Raw genomic sequence first — 24,998 nt, 5'->3', positions numbered from 1 at the left:
CCCAGAACTTTCTCTTAAGCAAATCTGTGATTATTAGGTCAAGTTCAAAGAGGAAAGCAGCCAACAGCTCAAAAGAAAAAAAACCCATAATATTTTGATTGGCCTTTTCACTGCTTTTGGAGAGCTCCCGAATAACACACTGGACAAGAGACAGCTACCAATTGTTTTCATTTTCACTGAAATCAAAAGCCAGTTTCAAGGGTAGCAACAATTCTGTCCAGCAAATAAATTATCATAATAATTTACCATCAAGAGTTGTCTCCTTTTTTATACTTTGTTTTCCTCGAGTAATAAGAAAGCACTCATTTCAATGTCTCGGGCATCAAGAATATTTTGTGTCTTAAAGCCTGCATTCACACTGCATGGGAAAGAACACATACTTTTTCCAAAGCAAGATCATTACTGATTGCACTGTAACAAACAGCAACTGTCATACACTCGGCATCCCTCTGTAAAACCAAACTTACATTCAAAACACACCTACCAAATCCAGCACCCCCAGCCTCATTCAACTGTCCAGAAAGAGACAGCTGGCTAAAGCAGTACCGGGCATAACAACCTAGGAAACCCACAGTCCATATGCAGCATAACTTTACACGCTTGCGCTGCGTATGTTAAGAACTAACAGAACTAAGGGAAATGCTGAACACTCGGCCCAGCGCCACAGTGCTTTCTTTGTGAGGCTGACACATCTCCTCTTGCACTGCTGGGGGTCACAGACTGGGTTCTGTCCACCCACAGCTGTTCATCCCTGCTATCAGCAATCACTTTGGACAAAATCAGAGGCAGTAAAGGAGCGGAAAGCCTGCAGCTTCTAATATAGATAGTGACTTGTACCAAAAAATGAACAAAACCACCCCAAAACCTAAAGAACTACTATGTTTGCCCTTATACTTTTTCTTGGGATATTCCAAAAGGACTGAAACTCTCACCAGTTAACAGCCACATATAGCCTTTTATTTCACCATCCTATGAGCCATGTTGCATTTTTTCCCCATGATGCAAGCAGCCATAAATAGATGTGGGAATCCAAAAATATTAAATGAGATTTGTGGGATTTGTTTTCTTTACTTAAAAAGGGAGGAAGGATGAAAGAAAGAAGAAAAAAAACCACACTGAAATAATACAGTGCAATACATTTAATTACATTTAGAATTGTCTGGGGGGGAAAAAAGAATGATCTGAACAAGTTTAGCATCTGAAACAAAATTCAGGGTTTTACAGCACACCAAAATAAAACCACACAGAAATACAGAACTGTCACAAAGCCAGAGTACAGGATGTGTGTTTATGTAGAAACCATCTTTGTACAAATAGATGTTGATATCTATTAATTATACATGAGAATATAGTTTTTCCCTTCTATTTGAACTAAAGTCACTGAAGAAAAACCACCAAGGAATTTGACTAGCTTACAGATACTGTTGTCCCATGCTTGGTCTGAAGTAGTTTGCATTTCCTTCATCAAGAAAACACCTCAAAGTCAAATATAAAAATACACTTCAGTGAGATATACAAACTCCAGAAACTTACTCTTTTTCTCGAATATTTTGTTTTTCACTAACTATAAAGTCAAAGACAATCTGAAATCACAATCTAAAAAACAAAAATACAGGAAATTTCTAAAAATCCTGTGAAAATGGTAACTTAAATCATGAAATCTCTACAATTATTTTCTTCACAAAATAGAAATAAGCGTGCTGCCACATTTACTGTTGGTTTGTTTGTTTTATAATTATAAACTTGATCAGTGACAATACAAAAATACAAAACCTCCTGCATCTGCTTTGTGAAGAAAGCCCCAGATTATTTCCATCTTGAGATCTCCAAGTATTTCTACTGTCCAAGACACTATACTTTGGCTTAACAATTAGTGATTTTACAGAGCTTTTACTAAATAGTTGATTTTTACTACTGTAACACAGGCAAAATAGTATTGAACTTTCATTTATTGGAGGTATGTTAGAAAACAGAATTGTTAACACCTACATCAAAAGTTAGATTTCAAGCTTTGCTGCAATTTTAGTTGAGAAAACACTTTTCTCTAAAACCTGGGACATACAATTGCTAAAGAATTTGGAAAGTATATGATACCACAGATGTCACTGAAACTTTGGTTCAATGAAATACTGCTATTTCATGGATATTGGCCTTGAAACTTTGGCATACAAATGTAAAATTCTGTTTCTAACAGTAAGACTGTTAGATATCAAGAGTGAAACATTAAACAAATATCTTAGAAATATATGTCTGCACATATAAAAGTGATCACTATTCAAAGAGTCCAGACAAAATGCAAGGTGAAAAATAACTGACACATCATTGCTGCTAAAAGTAAAGCCTATTATATCCTTTCTCTTACAACTTGAGCACATGTCTAGAAAAAAATGTACATAATTTTTTTTCATGCAGATGTTTCCAAGTAGGATTTAAACACTGAACATTTCACTTTCCTGTTTCTTGTTTAGTGAGCAGAAATAGACTGCTTTAAAAGAAGAAGCATTCAATCCAAGCAGAAGACAAGTGAATTCATGTTCTTCAAACAAAGTTCTTAGTCTGAATAAAGGAAAAAGTTTAATCACATTGCTCGCTTAAGCCTGCATAATTAAGAAATATTTCTGGACAGGAGCTTTGCAAATGATCGTTTTAATACTTGTATGAAACTAAGGTGACCTAAACAAAGAGGCCTTTTTTCTGTGTAGATGTCTTTTTTCATTAAAAACAGGCCTTCCAGTTCAAGACCTGTAGCGTGAAGGAAAATATGCTGTTGTTGCTCAAACTTTATACACTATTTGTTTAAGACTTAATCCCTCTGAGCTGTCAAAACACAACCTTTCAGCAGTTCAAAACTTTAACCAAAAAAAAAAAAAACCCAAAACAAAAACCAACCAACCACATTCACAAACACCTTCGGCCTCACAAGAGGAGACCTGGTTTGTATCAGAGCTGCACAAAATCCTTTTGCAATGGACAATTCTCTTACACAGCTGATAGCCAGCCTAAAATCACCACCACCAATGTCCCCCAACATACTCATTACAGAGACAACACTGCAAGCTTGAAAGTCCTTGCAGATGAGCATTTATATTTTAGTTTAGCATCAAACATTTCTACTGTGCACTTTGGCCTGGCACTGGTACCTGTGGGTACCACTGTGAGTGGCAGAGAGGGGCTCTCCACTCAGGGCAGGCAACACACAAACAGCCCTTCCCCTCCTATTCCCAGCAAAGCAGGGACAGGGAAGATGAAGGTCCCCAGTACTGACCCCTACCACTAAAATGTATGTGCACACACAATCCAGGCCCCCGTGCTCCCTCCCCACCATACGGGTTGCCTTGTTTAGCCACCATTAGCGGGAGTCTATGGTTGCTTGTGCAATTACCACCTCACCAGGATGTTGGGCTAAGCCACATTTCTCCACTCTGCTCTAGTCTCAGCTCAAACAGCTGATGCAACAACAGAGAAACGGCACCTGAACTGAGTTATAAATTATTTTCAGCAGAAAACATTCCGTTCTAGATTCCAGCTACAAAGTACTATGTCGAGCAAATTATTACATCTTCTCATAGATGCCCAAGAACCTAAAAATGTCTCTACCTAAGCCACACCAGAGCAGTTCCATTTCTGCCCTGCACTGGCTCATTTACATCTGTAAAAAGTATCTTTTACAATCAGATCTAGACAACCACTGCTAATGACTCACTGAAGCACCATTACTAATCTGGGATTTATGCCATCATTTTTTCAGTCAAGACTGATTAAAGAGATTTGGCAATATTGCAAACATAATTCAGCATCTCTGGCACTGTTTAGAAAACTGTGATCACAGCTTCACATGTATTAAGACTAGTGGCCATCTGCAAAATTTCATGCTAATGCATCTAAAGAACATATCCTTAGCCAGCCATTTAAACTGGGTGAAAAAGATGGGTGGGAAAAGAAGGTAAGATCCAACAGAGTATGATTAAGTAAATATCTTGTTCTAGAGAGGCTAAAACTCTGGCATTAAAAATAGATAATCTACGCAATGTCATCTCAAGTGTTGCATACACTTTTCATAAAACCAAAATATTCTTATATTAACAACAAACTAAAAAAAAAAAAAGACTTCTATTAAAAATACAGACAACTGGTTTTGAGACATCACACCTCAAAACAATAATTATTTAAACATGTTACCAAACTGCAACAATGTTTCTCCCCCACACGTGCCTTTCAACTTTGCCTGAAATCAGTACTTCAACAACAGGAGCAAACCCACATCGCTTCAAGCATTCTCCTGGCTCCAAGAAATGGAAGCAGGGCATAAAGCTAATTAAGAGTGCAATATTAAAAGCTGTGGTATCAGCAAAGTGAAGGTGCAGACAGCAGCAGATTTTCTGTGACTCTTTACTAGATAACTTGTCTCTACTTCCATCTGAAAGCCAACATCTAGTGCTCTGAATATGGAAATTCAGTTTTAAGTCTGGAGGTTGAACTGCTGCCAGCAACAGATTCAGATTCAAGCAGATGGAAGAGAGAAACTCCAGCTCCGACAGGTAGGGACTGCTGCTGCTATGTGGAGCTACACTTTCATTTGGTACATTTTCACACAGTTGTTAACCAAATCCTTTTCAGAGGAAAAGTAGGCCAATCAGCCTGACAGTATCACATTTCCAAAGCCTTCCAACAGGTCCCTCTCATTATTCCCCTGACCACCACATTTTCCACTAAAAATCACAGGGACATCACAGACCTCCAACTCCAGCTTCATGTCCCTCCTTTTCTCCAGAGGAGACCGCTCCCTTACTATTCATCTTACGAACTTGCTCATCACGTGTCATTTCAAGGATTTCCACGCTGGCCATTACTGCCAGGAACACTTCTCTTTTTGAGCCTAGACCCTGCCCCTATTTCCACCCTTGCTAGCACCAAATACTCAATGCTGAGGAGAAACTAAGCACCCAATAAATGCAATGTCATACACATTCATCAGTACCAAAATATCACTGTCAAATGTAAATGTGACAGAAGAGGCGGTCTCTGGGAAAGGACTTTTTTGAGCATCTGAAGCACACTGAGCTAGAATATCAGGCCTGAACAGCATATGGCAGAGTTTCTTAGTGTAAAATTGGAGGGACAAGAGCAGCACACATGCCTGAAAGGCAACATGGAAAATGGCTTTAGCTGGGCTGTCACAAGAAGAGAAAGGTTATCAACCCTGCTGGTATTTTGATAAAAATGAGCACATGCTATATACACACACAAGCACAGTCACCTTTTCGCACACAAATCTTCACTAAATGTTATTTAAGAATATTCAAATGAATGCCCAAAACCATGTAAAAAAACAACAAAACAAAACTACCCGACCGTAAAAAGGAAATACGTAGCTTTATCTTCCTTTTCAACCTTCAGCTACCTCCCCCATTACCTTACTCACAATGTCTGCTCTCAGCCCCGTGCAACACGTCATTTAGGAGAAAACCAGGTCTACACCCAGCACACATACCACAACAGGAAAGCACAAATATATCCTGCATCATGACACCTCATTCCTGTCTGCAAACAGTAACCTCAGGCAAACGCAAGACTCTATTACAAAGTGCCTCCACTAAAAAAAGCAACCAAAACAATCTTTTCCCTACAGTTACCCACCTGCACAATGCCTTTAAATACTATTAACCAAACCATTCCTCAACACACACCCATTCACCTTGTTAAAGGGGTGCAACAGCTGTTCAAAAGTAAACAGAGAGGCAAGCGACCAGATGGGGAAGGGGGCTGACTTCCATTTGAGAGCCTGGGAAGGCTTTCGCTTCAGGAAGGACAGGAAACAGCTCTACAGAGGCAGAGGCTGTTCCTCTGACCAGAACCAACCATCATGCTGCCTAGTCTAGAGGGGGACAGAGGAGTTTCTTACTCATGGGATGTTACCCTCTTAATCTGGGTTCAGTAGGAAACAAAAAACCTTTTACATCCAATATGCCATGGCACTCAGACCTACCAGACAGAAAGGACTACAAGCTAACATTTTAGCAACACATCAAAGTTCCAGCGCAAACGCACAACAGCCACATGAGTCCCACCTTAAGAAACATCCTAAACCAGCGTTCAGTCAGAAGTAAAGAGCTGTTCTTTGGGCCAAGAGAGAAGAAACTGGTATGTATCTTGCTGCTGATGGAAACAGGAAAGCTGAGAACACGACTGTGGATTACTGACAACAGGATAACAAGCCATTTCTTTGGTGTCAATGGCTTGTTGAAGACATAGTCAATTGGGCAACCATAGTTTTATTCCTAAGTCACCTCTCTTCCTCTCTGGAAATTAACTACATTTGCATGTCTTTCTACCCACAGGGTAACCATTAAAGAAGTTTTTATATTAATCAGCATCACTAAGATCAAAGCATCTGAGACACAGTATTTTAGGATAATCATGCAAAGTGAAATGTTATTTCTATCTGTATCAACTGCTATTAATAGTTTTCTTTAATTTAGTTATCTGTAGCAGTCAACATGGGAACCTCATGTTTCACTTTCTGCCTTTCTTTTTTCCTGTTATGCTTTAGGAGGCTGATTCAGAAAACACAGGAAATTCTATCACTTAGGAATTCTACACAGCCTCTGTACTAGACCCTCTAATTCACACAGTGCCTTGAAGGTATTCCTTTCAAGCATTTGTTCAGTATTTTGAACATTCGTGCAGAGGGCTGCTTCTCCTTTCATTTTCTTTCTGAGAAATGCAAATCTCCAATTTTTAGACTTTTGGGTGATTTCAGTTTCTGACTGCTAATTCTGTGAATTCAGTAATACCAAAGTTCCCTCAGAGTTCACTGTTCCTCTTCCTTGGTTTTTTTCTTGGGTTTTTTTGTTTGTTTTGTTTTTTCAAGCCTTGCTTCTCACAGTTCTCTAAATTATGCTCTCATAATCTTTGACCATAAATCTAGAGGGTCTTTCATCATCTCCTCCCCATCAGCTGCATCATAAAAATAATGACAGGTAAATTATATTTTCCCTATCTTCTCCATAAATTAATGTAAAGGTATTTAAAAGTCTGTTTGCCTACAACTCATAAATATGGCTTTTCCTAATCCTGTCAAACTTTCACAGAGAGCTCATGCCTCTCAACTTGTGCTCTGCAAGTACCCTTTCTGTTCAGGTATATCTCTTGCCACCTTCATGGCTTCACCACTTCAAACGGTATCAGTTCTAGTCTAATCCTAATCTGCAAGCCTAACTGCAGCAAAAAAGGACCACTGAAAAAAAAAATCCCCACTACCTTCTACTTATAGACCTAATGCATATTTTCTTTTTTATTCTCCGAGCTCTTGACACTTTTAGGTGAACCGAAGCTCTTCTCCTTCCAGAGCCACACATTACCCTCCCTAGAGGCGTATGTGTTCATGGGCTCTCCATCCCAGATGCTAAACAATAAACCAAAAAAAGGGCAAGAATATAGATTTTTTTTTTACGACTTCTTGCGTCCTCCAGTCCTTAGACATCACAGTTTAAATTAGGCCAACCGTTGGCAAGGTCTAACTTATGTATCTCAGTAGCAGGCCCCAGATGGAAATTACTGGGGTACACTGTGCTCTCAGAACCTCAGAATGCTTCTGAGAGGGCACTCATCACAACAGGGAGGGTCAGAGTACTGGCTACAGGAGCAGCCTGAAAGTAAATGCTTCCCATGAAACATTTGGCTCAAAACCTCTACTTCAGAGACTGTGTAGCTCCTGATACTGCTCTGCTGCAGAAACACCATAAAATGGACTTGTTTGCATTTCACTAACCTTTCACTTTGTAGATGTTCCAGGTAGATACAATACACACAAATATGATGTCGGCACCAAACTGGCACTCTGTGCGGAGTTTTGCACCATGAATCCCTAAGGCAGTCAACCATATACAATTACACAAATCCAGACATAATTAGAAGCCTATATAAAGGGTGGGGATTTGCCCATCCTCATAACTACTCTGAAGGGCCTCAGTGAAACACAGATGTTTAGAAGAATCTCCAACAATTATTCCCTCAGGAATCACTGGTCCTTCTGATCATTTTACCCAAGTCTCACAACACCCAGCCTTCTCCTGAAAGTCTCAGGTCCTTGAAGCGTGTATTACACATAAGAAAGACAAAACCTTTCACCTTATCACTATCAGACTAGAGCCTGGAAACATACCTTACAAGTCAACTCATAAAGAGGGAAGGATGCATGTTAGACCTTCAGTACCACTGACACAAAAAATTTAAAGACACAAGTGTTTCCAGGAAGAGCAGCCTGTAAGGCGACCATGCAGCATGCTATTTTACTCTATATTAGTGATGGAGACCATCAAGATTGGGAGCTACCTAAGAACTCCCAAAGCTGGGAGAAAAATATGAGGTCTATGGCAGGATTATTTCAACAACCCTCACAATTCTGAAGGCTTCCTGTGATTTCCAAACATCCAAGGTTGACAATACTACTGCCACATAAGTTCCCTGACATCTTTTTTTAACTGCCGCATGCAAAAGTGAGGCTTCACGACCTCCTCTGTTCTAGAGACAATTACTCATGACCTTACTTTACTGGAGACATGACCACCATGGCTTCTCCTGAAAGAACCTTTCACTGGATTCTCACAACCTGTTTCAAATAACTGTTTCCCCTTCCCTCCTATCATCAGCTGCCTGTCTCAAATGCAAATTTCTGGAGCAGGAAGTAGGAGGGAGAAAAAGGTGCACTTACAGCAAAGTAAATTTCTACCCTCAGGAGCACCCTTGCAGAAGAACTACTGTACCACTGTGACTCTCTCCAGCCCCTACCTGTCAGACGTGGTGTGGAAGGGAAGGCAGGTTCCAATGGTAACTCCTGGGATGAACTATCCTGTTCATATATATGTCAGTGGAGAGGACTGTGTTGCTGGCTTCTTTCTTCACACGGCAAAAGACACCCCAGGAGCAAATATTTTGGGGATTTTAATGCTCCAAAGCTAGACGAGAGATGTTCAAAGCAACCCTGGACTGCTACAGCAAGATGGTAATACAACAGGACACTACTGTTCCAAGAGTAAGAACTAACGTAGTACTTTCCGAGGTGCAGCACCCTGAGATAACTCTGAGGTAAGGGAAACCAGGGGGGAACTTGCTTTTATCCCTTCAGAGCAACAGAAAGGAAACAGAACAAGGATGCAACCTAAGAGAACCACAGAAATAAAGAATTTTTATTCCTATGCCAGGTCTTTAGCCCCTGAAACATCTAGATGAGACATGACATTCCACATAACAAAACAGCAGAAGTTTTCACTGCTCTTCCTGAGAAGGGATATCTCACTAGAAAAACACTGATCCTCACAATTCATTCCCCATTGTCTCCCCACATACCTGCTTTCTGCTGGGACTGAAGAGCAGTGTTTTTAGAGCAGCTCTCAAAAGTCTCCCTGTGCTTAGCAGCTACTCTAATTGCTGAGTTTCTTCTACACAACAGAGCAGAAGCCTCCACTACACCAGCGTCTCTTCTCCCAGGGCGGTATTATCCTGTTGAGAAGTAACAGGCATAATGCAGTCACTGAAAAGCGGCACAGTTCACATACAAAGAGCCAACAGTGAGCCTGTGATGACTTCTAATGGCTTCATTTACATCTCACCAGTCCATTTTCAGCAGCATGCTTCCTTTACCTACAAGATTTTAATACAGTTGCTCAGTTCACATCCAAGTCTGCAAGGTACTGAAGCTCCCAGTTCCTGACAGCACCTGGACACTTACTGCTCTACTGTAACTGGGCTACTTAGGCTATACAAGAGAACTGCTAAATATCTCATGTAAGCATGTTCATTCAACATATTAACTAGACATTTAATCTGAAGTGTTCTCAAAATTGAATAGAGCACACACATCCAAAACTCTCCTTGCAGATTCACTCATTATAGAAGCTTTCACATAGATTTCTTGACTGACTGTTCTGCTGTGCTCTCTTTTTATAGAGTCTATAACCTTCTGGTCATAACAGATTACTTGCTCCCAGCTGGAAAGCCTCTTGGGAACACAGAACAGTAACCTACCGTTAATGTATTAAGTACAGAACATTTCAGACACCGTGACGCAGAAATCACAAAGATAGAAAGCTATGTGAGAACCTGATGTAGAATTAACAAGGCCTGTTCCATATCCATCTCTAGCTCAAGAGAAGCAGTAAATCTACAGATCACGTTGGAAGCCTGTGGCTCAGGCACCGCTCCTGTAGCCGCTGGTACTTCTACCAGAAATACAGTTCTTACTGATACTTCTTGGAAAGGGTAATTTTACTAAAATATAGATTGGGTCAAACCAACAGGAAAAAATAACTATTCCTGGGTAATCTGTTCTTGCCAAAAGAAACATACTGTCAAAAAGATTCAGTCAGAGCATATGTAGTTTTCTCAACTCTTATATTCTTTGTAAGATGAAGTCTGTCTATTACTTGAAAAAAAACCCTAAGTAATGCAGACAACTTAGATGGCAGTACCCATACGTTCTGAGTTAGTGCTCAATAAATGCTTCCTCACAGTTGTTTGGGAAAGGTACATTGCCTGGGGAGAGAAATAGTTTTGATATATATCATATATACGAAGATGCAAGTCAACATTTCCACCATTCTTACTAAAAGGGGAAGAGTAGGAAAGTCTCTGGCTACATTGAAAGCAGTTCCTTGCTATGCAAGATTTCCCCCATTTTCTAACAGACAAGTCATTTATATGCCATCACTAGTCCCACATTGTTTTAAAACCTCTTATATGCCACTGCATGCCAAACATGATGCTGTTGTGTCACTGCACAACAGCTGAGACACAGAGGATCATACGAAGTGAATTAACACTTTGTGAAGCACTTTCTAATCCTTCAGCAAGAGAGAAGCAATCAGAAGGTGGGACCAGTAGCATCACCACCCATAACTATGGCTGTTCAACTCCACTTCTTAAAAGACTGTTTTCAGTGGCTTACATTTTCCCAAAGTGTGTGCCCAGAAATTTTTCATGCTGAGTGTTTGCCTCAGACTGATTTTTAAAGAATAATCACTAGCTTCAGCTAAAACAGTTCAGCTGCTGCCAAGAATAAGGGCTAAAGGAACAATGTTTTGCATAAATTTAAAAAAACAAAAAAAACTGGCAGTCTTTCCCTTCTACCCAAATTCTTTTAAAAATCACAGTAAACACAGATCCTGTAGAGATTCACTCACAACTAAAATCTCCAAAGATTCCAAAAAACTGAGTACTCCTGATTTCCAAAGGTGACCTAAGCGCACATGCACTGCCCTATAAGCAGGCTCACTGCTCCAGCCCATGGGGTTCAGAAAACAGTTTCTTTTAATAAACATTCAACATCAGTTTGGTTGAACATTGAACTGGGCCAACAGACCTTGTATCTCAGGACAAACCTTCGGGACTATGAAAGAAATATCAAATTCAAAAGCGTGGGGAAAAACAACGAAACCAAAGGAGCAGAGGAAGGAGTAATAGATCTGAAGAGCAATACTGGCAAAGTTGGCTTAAAGAAAACGAAGGTGTCAAAAGACCAGGACTGAAGTTTGGGGGTAGAAATAAAGTCAGAAATTACTTGGCTGGGAGGAATCATTGCAATAAAGAGCTGAGGAACAGACAGGTATAGGCAGATCAAAGACACTGGAGAAGCAGCATCAGCAGGAAACCCAAGGCAGGCAGCCTAAGCTGATGCAAGGAGGCTGGTAACCAGCTGTGGGAATGGGAGAGATACTGGACGCAGACTTCAAGGGAGAACCAGCCTTCTTCTGCAGAAAGAATAAAGTATCAACTAGCTTGGGATGTCCGACTCAAGACATTCCATGATTCAACTTTGGAAGTATACAGTCTTTTACGTAACATATGAAGAAATAGCTGGGAGGGCTTAGCAGTTCTGTAAAACTGAAACTGGATCTTAAATCAGGCATCCAAACCCAGAAATATTGACCAATGGCAAAAGCACAATTTTTAAAGACTTGCCTTGCACCACACAGGAACTGCGGGGAGCGGTAGGGTTGTGTCCCAGGCCTCCAGAAGGATGCAGCTCTCACTTAGAAAACCACCTTGTCCTGCTCTTCCTTCAATCCCCCCTGTTTTGATCACTGTACAACTTCCAATTTCTGCAACAAATAAAGCTGTTACACTCACTGATGTCCTTGACTGCATGGTTCATCCCCACATTAGGCCCCTCCTGTGCATTAAATACAACACAGAGGAGCAGATCACCTAAGTAAAGTTTCAGCGTAATTGGAACCCATGAGGCCTAACTGTGGTTACATGGACTGATCTTTTAAGTCAGCTATTGTGTCAGCAGGGTAGGTCACTTGTGGTTTAAAATACTGTCTTCCGGCCTATAACCATCTTGTTTGTCTGGGGCAGCACTGCTTCGCATTCAGCATGGAACCAATAATGCCAAACACTTCCACGCTTCTGCCAATCCCAGAAATTGTGAGAGATGATTCACCCACACTTTGGGAGCAATAGTTATGACGACTAGAAAACCTCAAGGACCATGTTCATCCATGTTTCTAGAAGTATGCAACTGGACAGCAGAGCAAGTTCACAAGCGCACAGGGAGTTAAGTTTGTCACTCAAGGCTACCTCCTAGCTTTCGGCTGTGCACTGACTTTTAAACATGGCTAGACATACGTGACTTTTCTACTGACAGTATTATCTACTGGTCTCGTATTAATTGTTGCTATATCTGTCTGTGTGATACTGTACAATTTTAAACTTTAAAAAGTGACCCATAAAAACTGGAAGGGTTAAGATACCCACAGCATAATTCTCTTGTGCAGACGATGTCCGTACTCACAAAGCACCTGAGAAATGCTCTACAGATTTCTGGACCTGGACAGGAAGACTCATCCCAGATTTTTCATTTTATACATAGCATCTTCCACAAGACAATACACAAGCACCTTTTTAAAAACAAATGCTGTAATCTTCAGTAAATTCTGACATTTTCAGAACTGCTATCAAAATTAACAATGTTCTAATACTTACCGCTTTATGGTAAAAATATAACCAAAAAGTGGCACACACTGAGCTAGGCAAGTAGCTCTGGTGACTGAAGATATTACCACGCTGCTGTTCAAGTTTATGGCCTCCCAAGCAAAGTCACTGGACCAGATTGAGTGGACCGCTCTTCAGAAATGTCAAACCAACAGTTTAAATTAAGCCACTGAACTTTGCACTAGAGTTGCTGAAGTGCAGGCACACATTTCTTTCCACCTGCCCTGCTGTGGGAGGCACAGTAATTTTCAGCCGAGTGAATGTTAAAAGTAGCTACAGGATCAAAAGAACCGTTCGTGGCAAGACAAGACAAAACACCGCAAGATGCACAGAGAAATCCAGGTGGATAACGGGGGTGGGGTGGGGGGGTGGGGTGCATATCATGAGAGGGTCTACCAATAACTACTTCATTCTGAGCAACACTCAAAAAAACCTCAAGTTGTTTTTCTAAAGAGCACTAGAACAATTAGAGGCTTAGCAACCTAAGAAAAACTACTCCCTTAATACCGGTCATCACAGAGACAACGCAGAAAAAGAACAGCACAGATTCCAAGCAGGCAAGTATTTTTAAGACACCTTATACAAAGCAATTTAATTCTGAAGTCTTATTATAAGTCTTAAAGACTGGACAATTCTTGAAAATTTCTTCTAAAGCCTGAAACCGCACTTCAGACTGCAAGGGTTAAGGCTTAAACAAACACAAACCAGAATTACAGAAAGATCCAATGCCTAACCCTAGCAGTAAGTCCAGCAGTAAGTACAGCACTGCACTTTCCCCAACACAACAGATTTAGTGACAGAGAATGAGTGGAAGAACAAATCCTCAGCAAATCTAGTATGCTCTGTGCCTCCACTGTTTACCTTAAAGACTTGTCCTACTCATCGCAAGGAGAAATTCCAAGCATCAAATTCTTTCTAAGCACAGCTCATTTTGCTTGTAAGTGCTTCTGTAACTGCAAGGAAGTTATGGAAACCTCAGTGATACAGCTGGGTACCGCCTGGTAAAACAGCTGCTCGAACACAGAATTAACCTGGACTTCTTAGCCTTGTAAAAAAGGAAGAAACTGGGCATTTGCAAGGCATTCGCAGGCACTGATTATATTTATAGAATTCTGTACAGTTTGCTACACTGCAGCAAGGGTATCTTAGCTGTAAACTGCCCCAAGGAATTGAGGCGTGCAGTTTCTGAAGATTTGCAACATCTGTACATAGACGCTTCCTGTAATTAGTCATATCTTGGAAAGAATAACTATTCTTATAAAAGTTTAGAGGGATGGTAAAAAATATTATTTTCTCAAGCAAGCGGGCTTGCTTATTGGGAAGACAGCATAGAACAGAGAGCTGAGGTTGCACATGGAATCTTATTTCCATACTTCTTGCATGTGAGAGCAGACAACCCCAGCTTCTCTAAAGCATCCAGCAATGGCAGTCAGCAGCACACAAACCCCGTACCGGGCCCTTGTCTGCAGGTTCTCACTCAGAGCAGCACAGCCCCTCGTGCTTCCCATATGTTTGGGTCCAGGATGCATATGCCAGGGAAGCCCAGCTCTAAAGCCTAGCCCCTGCTTTTGCATTCTCCCCAGGCACACACCAGCTGGAGGTACAGGTACAGAAACATTTTTTGCAGAAACTACAGTTTTGAAGTGCTCCACCGGAGAGTGCTATGAACATAGATCAGAAACACACCGCGTGCATTTTTCTATCACTCTCCTCTTTCCCCTGTGGGCCACCTACTCTCTCATCCTCCCTGCTCTTCCCTTCATGTCCCCCCTCTATATGTACACTCCTTTTCTCCCATGCCTCTTACTCCCTTTCACCTCGCTCAGTTATCTCCTCCACAAAATCTGTTCTGCCTGCAACAAGCTGGAAGAATACAGCTGTATTTCGACAGCGTCGCCTCTCACACAGCAGGCTTCTCCGTCAGCATGGCAAGAGCGGTAGGCCACAAACAAGATGCAGGCCTTAATGAAAAATACAAGACTATCAAAGGGGTTATACTCCCACAAGTGGGCCAAGTCTACACCTAACAGCTCACGGATGTCTTTTTCAAAATACCATTTTGAAGTTATTTCATGTAAGGTCTTAGTGGTATCTCACTGCTGTATGTCGTGAGCACTTTCAGTGAATACAGATGCACATGTTCACTCCATAAGCTGTGCAGAAAGTCTCCTACATCCAAGATCAAGACCTGAACTTGCCTGAATATCAGGGGGGAAACTGTTACCCTCCCGTATTTCATCAAGATGATTTTAGCCAAGTTCGGATGTACCTTGGTACTTTAATCCCCCTATTTACTCTTCATTGCATATTTGGTAAAAATACCATAAAATTCACACTCAGTGGAAGTATAAACAGCCAGGGATAGCCTTCTTGCTGAGTGAATACACTTTATTACAGCTTTTAAACGTTGTTTTCAAGAAGGGCTAACATATTTCTGCAGTGCTGGCACCTCCCTTCCTCTGTGAGACAGAAGAGTGGCTGGCTCAGTGGGCTGACAGAAGTGGCAGCTCAACATCCACCTGTGCTGACAGATGCAACATCCTTAACCCCAGTTTCTGAAACAGGGAAAATACAGCAGCAACTGCTGGGGAAGTCTGGGGAGTTCACCTTCTGTTATCTACTGCACACCTCCCTCACCACAAGCCATACAAACCACAAAAGCTGGCTATGACCCTACCACATCCCTGCGCAGCCCAGACACATGCCCTCCTCTCAGTCAGGTCCCTAATTTATAAATGCCCCTGTTATATTCCTTACTTCACTTGGTCCACACTTCGTTCTCAACCTGCTTTGCCACGGTTCTTCCTTGGTTTTGCCTCGCACACTGCCAATCTGTGGCGACACTTCCCCTACAGTAACCGGAGTGCTGCAGAGAACGCAACATGGGAAGCAAAGGAAGGAGAGCAGCGGCAGCAGGAAGCAGCTGTGAAGTGGGAAAAGGAAAATCCTCCTAACCACAAGTCAGAAGAATCAACTTCATCTATAGTAAAGAGCTTATCATATTAGGTTAAGCAGCAAAAGGTATGATTTAAACACATTTGAGGCTATGCCTATCTCTCTGACAGACGTGGACACTCCAAAGCTTTCTTCTTCCAAGGTCAACATTTTTCAACAGCGTTTCTGCAAAGGATGTCTGTTTGAGATTTAGGTAGATAACCCAACAATAGAGAGGAAATCCAGTTTGTCAGAAAAGAAACAGGATGGGAAGTGACAAGCAGAAGCAAAAAGCGTGTAAGAGAGCTCTGAGCCACGCTGCCTGCATTATTTATCTCCTCTCTCTCTTCAAGGACAACAGGTAGAGGTTTCAAACTTCATCTCCAAGCAAGGCAATGGCTCCCCACATACTGGAAAGAAACACGGAAGTTTTTCCAACAAGTAATCTACAAAGTGGGTCCAAGAGGTAGTCTTATATTCTAAAGGTGTATTTTATGTACTAGCAATTAGGTAATGAAAATTTGCTGTAACAAAGTACATGCCAGAAGCCTTAATTAAATCTTAACAATGAAACGAAAACCAAAAAGGGGTCCCTGGCCTTCTTATTTTCCTTCCTAATTCCAGTACAATAATATGGAGATTAAGGAGCCCAGAACATACAGGAAACAGAGCACCCATTTCACTCCACAGGGAGAACTTCTTCCATTTAACACAGCACCTGTGCAACCAGACTGGACTTAAACAGGTCTGAGAGACCACTGAGGATGTCCAACCTTCCATATATCTGAGATCTGAAGACTGAAAATTCTACTGCCCTACTAGGGGTACAGGCTTCTGTCTCAGCTGACAGCAAGCAAGACAAGTAAACTTCTGCAGAGGTCACTGTCTTCAGTAACAGAACCAAACGCCCTCTGAAGATCACACAGCTCTTTTGCCACATTTTGGCAGGGACTGTTTCTCCATGGATCCCTACAAGCTACCACCCACTACAGATTAAGTCAAAATTAGCTGATTAAAAATAAATTAAATCACAGGTAAAGTTGTCATGTTTCAAGAAAAATGTATATAGCCTAGATAGAGATACTTGAAAACAGCACTGAAATCACGAGCTGGTAACAGCTTGGTACTGCCAGCAGAGAGCAGTGAATAAAAGAGGTCACACCCACCTCAAAGTTTGGAAAGTGCCAGAACTTCTAAATTTAAGAATACCAAATTTAAAGTTCTTGCCAAAAATACATGTATGTCGCACCCCACCCTCCCATTTGTTCCTGCCTAACATTTGCACCGAGAGTCAGACAGATAGACCTGTGAAAAAAATTGGCAAGATACTGCATTTTCTGAGTTCCTAGAAGCAAGACAGCCCGTTGAAATAAAATCTTCAGAAGCAGGACAAAAACTTAGTAAGTTTTTAAATGAAGAGTCTTTGAAAAAAAGCATTAGCAAATGGTGGTTCCTCGAGGGGAAACTAATAATCATGCTTTCAGGACAACAGGGTTCTGCTACCTCATCTCCCTTGCTTTAGAGTTTGAGGACATACAAACACAGAAGTGTCTCTGCTTCTGTTGCTTGAAAAGTAACCCAGCAAGACCTTCCCAGCTGGCTCTTTACTGCCAACATAGACAAGTTCAATACTACAGACTTCTGCAGAAATAATCATATTGGTCTGCAGATGAAGAGCTACTGGCAACATAGTCCAGACAAAAGCCCCTGTACCATCTATGTAGTCCATGCTGAGCACTAACCTGCATATGTTGGCTTTACTCCTTGTATGGAGGAACATGTACACCCCTGGGACAAAGCTGCAACTTCATTCTTACACTGCTCCATCAAAGCCACGTGAAACGGATGATGGTGCACCTGTACTGCAAAGGCAGGGCAAAAGCATTTCTACTGTAACTCACTACCATAATCTAGCTTAATTCATGGGCAAAAATCTGAAATATGCACCAAACTAAACATACAATCTGTTGCCTTTTAAGACTTCTCTACACCGGGAAGGCATCGTAAAAGCCAATCTGGAACAACTTAAGGGAGGTTAAATGTTCTTAAGCATCCCGTCACTTCCCGCTGCACACTCTGCTCGCCAGGTTCTGCTCTCCGATTCCTATTCCTCGAAGGTCAGCATCGCCGCCGGAGCAGCACTGCTGAGCGAGCCCGGCCGCACCACACGCCACCGGGCCGCAGTGGCTCTGCCCTTCGCTTTTTCAGATTCCCGCTGGCGACCCCGAGCGCGCAGCTCCCCCAGCACGGGGCCTGCTGCGCCCCCAGCGCGCCCGCGACCCCCCACTGCCACAGCGCGCAGGTGCGGCGGGCGCAGCGCTGCTCACGGGCCCCGCCGCCCCGCGCCGCTCCCCGCCGCGCCGCCCAGGCACCGCCGCACCGCCCGGCCGCGGGCCACCCTGCCGCCGCGGGGACGGGTCTGGGGGCGCGGAGCCCGCCGGCCGCTGCGCCACACGCCCAGAGCACAAAGCCGGGCGAGCAGCGCCCGGGCTAGCGCCGGAAGGCGCAGATCTCGTAAAAACATCTGGGCGCGGGACCGCACAGGAGCTTTCAAGCACACAGCCCCCCGAATCACATATTAAAAGCAACATCATCCCTTCGCCTTTTTTCTTTTTTTTTTTGGTTTTTTTTTTTGACGTCTCCCTCTCGCATCTCCTCCCGAGACCGCTGTCCGTGCGCCCCGCCTCACACACGGCGGCCGGGCCCGGCCCGGCTCAGGCGGGGGCTCAGGACGCACCTTCACCGGCGGCGAGGCCGCAGCCGCAGCCCCCTGGCGCCCCCCGACAAAGCCACCACAGCGATGGCCGAGACCGCGCGACGGCACGACGCACAGCGGGGGCCGGGGCCGCCCCAAGATGGGGGCTCGGCGGTGCGCGCCCGGGACGCCCCCAGCGGCGGCGCCCCCCGCCCAACGGCCGCCCCCCCGCGCGCTGTCAGCGGCGCTCCCCGCCTCGGCCTTGAGAGCCCCGCCGGCCCCGGCCCCCGCCGCGCTCCCTCCCGCTCCGGCCCCCTCCTCGCAGCGCAGCGCGGCGCGGCGCGGCAGCCCCCGGCCGGAGCCCCCCGGCTGCCCCTCGCTCACCTCCGCCGCCCCGGCTCGCCGGGCCCCGCCCCGCGGCAGCCCCCGGCCCCGCACCCCGGCGGCCCGTTGCGCGCCGGCGCCCGCCCGCTCGTGACGGCACCGGGAGCGGCGGCCCCGCCCCGCCCCTCCGCGCCGCGCCGCGGGGGGCGGGCAGGGAGGGTGGCAGCGGCACGGCCCTCCCGCCGGGGCTGGGCGCCGCCGGCTTCCAGCACGCCTGCCGTTACCGAGGCCGGCCCCCGCTTCTGCGTGCGCCGCCACCGCCGGCTGCGGGGACCCCCGAGACGGAGGCCGGGCGTCGCCCCTATCCCCGTCTGCCGGCAGGACCCGCGGACCCCGAGAAGGAGAACGTCACGGCTGCGGGACGCGCCCCCACCGCGGCCATGAAGTTTCAGCCGTACCCCGCGCGGTGCCCGCCGTGTTTTTCCCTTTTCTAACAGCGCGCTTCCTCCGCTCACCCGCACCCGCGCCCCCTCGGGGGCTGCACCGCAGCGGGCTCAGCCCGCTACATCTCTTGAAACTGCTGTACAGCCCGAGTCTGGGCCCCTTCGCTTCATTTCTACACCATTGCTATCCGGGGGGGATTTAACTTGCTCCAGCCGTCTCCGGTGTCATTTGAAAGAAAGTAAGAAGAGGGCACCGCCCGCCTCTGGCTCATTCCATTATTTTTCGCACGGTGCACAAACACCAAGACGACGACAGGTTACTCACAAGCTACGCTGTGAGAACTCCCAGGAGGTAGGAGGGGCTCCCACGTGCCACAAACACACTGCAGTGGGATATTACCAGGCGCACACAGACACGCTCCTTTGGATTCCTCCAGCCAGCCGCGCATGACCTGCAGGACTGCTGCCAAGTACCAGCCGAGCCAGCCCCAGCACCGCTCTAGTGCAAGAATTTTAATTGGCCTGTTGCACTTCCCCAATGCTGGGAGCTGCCAGCTCAAATCTTCAATATGATCCGAATTTGGGTGGAAAAGCCAGGCGATGCAGCTTTAATTTTTCACTTTTCTGCCACCTGTCATTGGTGAAATTCCATGCAAGCACTTCTGCTTCAAAATCACACAGAACCATAAGCTGTTTTTAACATTTATCTTTGGTCATAGTTTAGCACAAAGTTAATGAACCATGCCGTGTTTTTAAACAAAATGGAGACAAAATAGGAGTTCCTTTACATACTGTGCAAGCTGAAAGCCATCCTCATAAAAATACTTGGCTAGAAAGCAAGCAGACACTGTCACTAGCACCCTTCAATTTTAATACAGAGCTTGACAGCATTAAGCACATTAAACACTGTAGTTTATTTGTAGCTGATGACAACGTTCATCATCATCAATCAAACCACAGCCTTTTAAAGACAACAGGCTTGGACAACTCCCCACCAGGGATCCTGAAAGAACAATGTTTACTACTGATGTTCACGTAGCATCAGTGAATCAAAACAGCACCAAAACCCAACGGATGGGAAGGGCGTGTACATTGCCCCAGCATTGAAGGAAGATGCGGAGAACCACATTATTTATAGGCAGAGCACTGAGAGTTACCCAGGGCAAAGTAAGAGAAAAGCCAGTGGGGCACAAATGCATAGGGAAGGCAGGTTTTTAATTTACCTGATTTTCTTGTAAGATTATAGATTTGTTTGATTTAAGAAAACCTACGCAACAAACCTCAAAAACTGTCAGAGGGGAGTTGTTTTGGAGTAGAGATACTCGAAGAACTGCCCTGGGACCATTACCAGGTATAAGCAGATTCAACATCTTCCTCAAAGATGTGGAAGCATGTATAAATTCACTGCTGATTGTATTTGCGGACAACACAAAAGCTGGCACTGTGGTAAACAAAACAATCGGGACCAGCTGATAAAGCATTATGTTAAAAAATTATTTTTTTTGTCGCCAAATCTCAGGTTATAAATCCAGGAAAAGAACAAAAAGCCATACCTTGAACACTTGGAAAACAGCAAAGTGAAAAACTACTGACTCCAGGAAAGGCTCTGGAGTCATAATGGATAAAGAACTGAAGACAAGATGCCAACTTAATGCTTTGTCAAAGTGTGACATGCATCTTGGAAGCACAGTCAACAGTGTACAAAGAAAGAGGAGATTTTACCTATATGTAGATCACTGAAAAAAAAACGTAACAGGGGGTTATGTCCTTAAAAGAAGATTACAAATTTGTGAGGGGACTAAGGAAGACAGGCATAACACAAGATTTTAGGAAGTCAATCTATACATTTAATCAAAAAATATTAGACACACATTTTTATTTTTATTTCATTATTATTTTTTAGTTTTAAATGCATACCCAGCAGGAAAATACAAGATACTGCTGACCTGTCTTGCAGAGCAATCCCTTCCCCTTCTTCTGTTAGTGAAAGCTGAAGTCAAATTCTAATCACAAGACAGACACGCGCTTTTAACAGAAGATTACTAGCTGCTGAAATATACTAACAAAAGAAAACAATTACATTTTATGCCCTTTCCAAGGGCTAACACCTTCCTCTAGCATAAAAACCTTCACAGGAGGTCAGACTAGACAAAGGGTGTCAAACTGCCTTACCCTGTCTTACCTTAACTGCTAATATAAAGCAGGGACACTCCACCAGATGTCCAGTCTCAGTCAATAAAGGGCTTTATGCGGTCTCTGCCTTTATATTAAGTAATGCAAAAATTTACCCATCTGATTATCGAACCCCTCAGCACACTGTCTATTCACCCTCATATTCCTCAGTATGCCAGCAATCCAACAACCTGTAACAGATTTCTTCCCACTCAGATTTAAAAAAACATCCTGCTATAGCCAAGACAGAGGGACAGGTGATACAGAACCAAAAGCCTGAGACCAGCAATAGCAATAATAACAAATTATTAGACCTGTGTGACCTGTGTACAAGAACAACTTCAAAACTTCCTCCACCAAAAAAGCCTCAAAAATTCCTGCCATATATTGATAGAAAGCATCTGTATTCCTCATCCTTCATGATAATGAAGGACAACACAATACAATTTTACAGTAACAAAGTTTAGCATTAGAACTCAGGAATTACCAGCCAATTTCTATATTCGCTTCTTTTCCCTAGCTCCTTTTAAACTAACAATAGCGATATTGCAAAAATAGGTTTGGGTATCTTGTTCTAAATCACAGAGATTAGCTTGTATCCTTTCCTCTGTTACTAAAAATCTTTTAAGAAATTATCCCCTTCCATTTCACTGCAGCCCATTAGGACCTACAGGCAAAGAAAGAGCACGGCACGTGAAAGCTTTCATCAGGGCAAACACACCTCAGCTTGACATAAAAATATTATTTCAATGTTTATCTATTAAAATAATTATTACTTGAAATATATCACCTGATACTGACATCCTTAAGGAGCTATTAAAATGCCAATCTTGTTGCTTCTTCTCCTTTCAGTGTTTAAGGGCATTATTAATCAGCCTACTGTACAACCTGAAAATAAAGCAGAGTCTATGTCAAGAAGCTGCTCTCCATGTTTACAGAATTTTCTTCTACAGAGCGTCAACCAAGACATTGTGAGGCATACCACTTACAGAAATAACTGGTTAATAATTTTCTGAAGATACCTGCAGCAAAGCCATCCAGAGACAGATAATTCAGCATGAACATTTGGAAGAAAAAGGAGAAAGGATCTTAAGGCTTCTGGTTACCACACTGTCAACTACAGTTTATGACAGAAACTGAACTGCCATGCCCCTCAGCTTTAGACAACAAGATATGTATTTAGAACACACACGCGTATCCTAAATGACCACACACCAAGTGACAAGGCAGCCTGAGTACTTGTGAAATTCTTCATGCCAACAAAGCTGCTACTGTTCTAAGTTTTCCAACCAAAGGCTTAAATGGATCCTGCTTGCCACCTACATTTTGTGACACTTAGCCCTCTCCTGAAGAGCAGGTGTCAGCCTAGTTTGTTCCAGGCTTCCACCAAAATAATAGTAATTTTTAAAGTTTGCTTTGGAAAAAACCATTATCATCCAACCAGCTCCTCCCCAGAGACTTAAAAGTGAAGAGAGAATACACAACCAATTTCTTATGCCAACCAGGGAATAATGAAGTTCTTTGTAATACAAATGCACACATTCCAAAAGCAGAAAAGCTTTCAAAAGTATTTTTTTTTAAATGGATGTTCTGTCTTTCCTTTTAAGAGGTATAACTTAAATAATAAATGCATGCATACTTGTTAAACACCAACCACTTTCACTTTTTAATATACCTACACATGGGTCTTTAAATAGATTCTGCTTAAACTACATGCTTATAGCTCGTAATGAAAGAATAAAGTTAAGGACCAAAAAAAATTTTAAACCAGAGTAAATGACTATGGCCTATTTTTTATCACAATAAGCACGCCAGTAGTTCTACAACATGCATTTACAGCTATGTAAGTAGAAACGTGTTTGTAGGAGTGGACCACGGAGAGAACATGTTAGGTGATGAAACTACATGTAGTAACACAGACAGGTCCTAATGCTGACAGCGCCACAGTCTGCAACGTGAATCTCAACAGCATTCAGCACCCTTTGACTCTGCCACGATTTAAACAAATGGGAGAAGTGAGAGCAGCAGTGAAAGGTTTTTGCAGACTGCACCCTGTACTTAACATGAATTATTATTAGCAATGCATATATTTGTGATCCTAAAACCAGCAAGAGCCTTTTGGCACGATTCAACCTTTTGTCCTCAGCAGTTCAATTTCACAGATTCAAATACATTGCATGTTCAGTCTTACAAAATCTACCATAGTCTAGAAATATATATGTATTTTTTTTAACAAAAGCCAGTGATATAGCACAAGGTGTGAGACTTAAAAATATCAACACATTCAAATAAAAACATTTTGTGCATTAGGAAAAATGCCAAAATTATAATACACAAATTCATAGTACCTAGGGCTTTCCATTAACAAAACAAATTCTTTTTCACACAAGAAACATTCATAGCTCTCAAGCAGGACAGTACTCAAAATCCCAAGGCAATTATATAGTCCTTTTTAGACAGAATATTATGTTACACAATACTGGACTTGAACAATGAGAGTCTCTCAAGCAAGTCAGTATTTTGATACATATTATATGTATTTTTATACTGTCCTGGATAGCCTAGTGAACCCTTAGGAAGTTTCAACACTAAGATTCTATTTGCTCAAATAATACATGTATTCTGTTAAATCAATTATTAAATCCTTAAATGTCCAACAGCAAACACTGTGTTTAATTTTAACACTTGATCTCCACTAGATAAAGCCAATTACTAAAAATAACTTTAACTAGTTGTCTGTTCCTTTCCAAAAGGAGTTGCTGCAACACCATTAGGTGAGGCTGTGTGATTACACCTGAAAAAGGAACAGATCACCTGAACGATCAAGCCCACAGTCCACTAAGGCAGGATAGACCACAGAAGTGTCCCTGACTACCAAACCCACACACCATTCCCACTCTTCTCTCTAACTGACATTTAATTGCATGTCAAGTGGCTTTGAATTTGGTTTTACTCCCATTTTTATTTTTTCTTCCCCCCATGGAGAAAGCTTGTGAGTAGTACTTTGAAATTAGAATGCTAAGCTAAGAATATTCTCATAGACATCAATATTAGCATACGTAAAGATATAATAGAGAAATTAGGCTGCAGAAAACAAAAGGATGTTTACAGCACTTCAACAAAGAAACTAGCTTTTACACGATCAACGGACATGAAAATGTGAAATCTGTGTTGATTTACAATCGCAAAAATAATACACATACAATGAATATAAACATACTTTGATCACAGAGCAGTTGCTTAAGACAGACAGAAACAATAAACATGCACTCATTCACTGAAGTCATCAGTTTTACAAACAATAAATGTTGCGAGCATCTGTTCAGATGAAATTTAAATCAGTCACATGGCTATAAGCTTAGCCAAGAAAAGAAATTATTATGACTCTCTCACCTCTCGCTATTTCCTGATCTTGTTTCTAATCACCTTGTCTGAAG

At 42.9% G+C, this 24,998-nt stretch overlaps 1 protein-coding gene across 18 annotated transcripts in view; it reads right to left on the bottom strand.

Annotated features, from left to right (window-relative positions):
• Nucleotides 1-19,030, bottom strand: part of INPP4A (inositol polyphosphate-4-phosphatase type I A) — a 131,102-nt gene extending 112,072 nt beyond the window's left edge. For 3 of the 18 annotated variants that reach the window (XM_037376061.1, XM_037376054.1, XM_037376056.1), the window contains exon 1: nt 9,349-9,606. The gene's annotated coding sequence lies outside the window, so the exon portion shown is untranslated. Of the gene's footprint in view, nt 1-9,348; nt 9,609-19,006 lie in introns of those variants that run through there. The other 15 variants (XM_037376064.1, XM_037376065.1, XM_037376066.1 and 12 more) reach the window with 9 other exon arrangements.
• Between the last annotated feature and the right edge of the window lie 5,968 nt (nt 19,031-24,998).

The sequence above is a fragment of the Falco rusticolus genome, chromosome 2, assembly GCF_015220075.1.
Source record: "Falco rusticolus isolate bFalRus1 chromosome 2, bFalRus1.pri, whole genome shotgun sequence".
In the NCBI taxonomy this organism is placed as follows: domain Eukaryota; kingdom Metazoa; phylum Chordata; class Aves; order Falconiformes; family Falconidae; genus Falco; species Falco rusticolus.
This window is presented reverse-complemented; position numbering and strand designations above follow the sequence as displayed.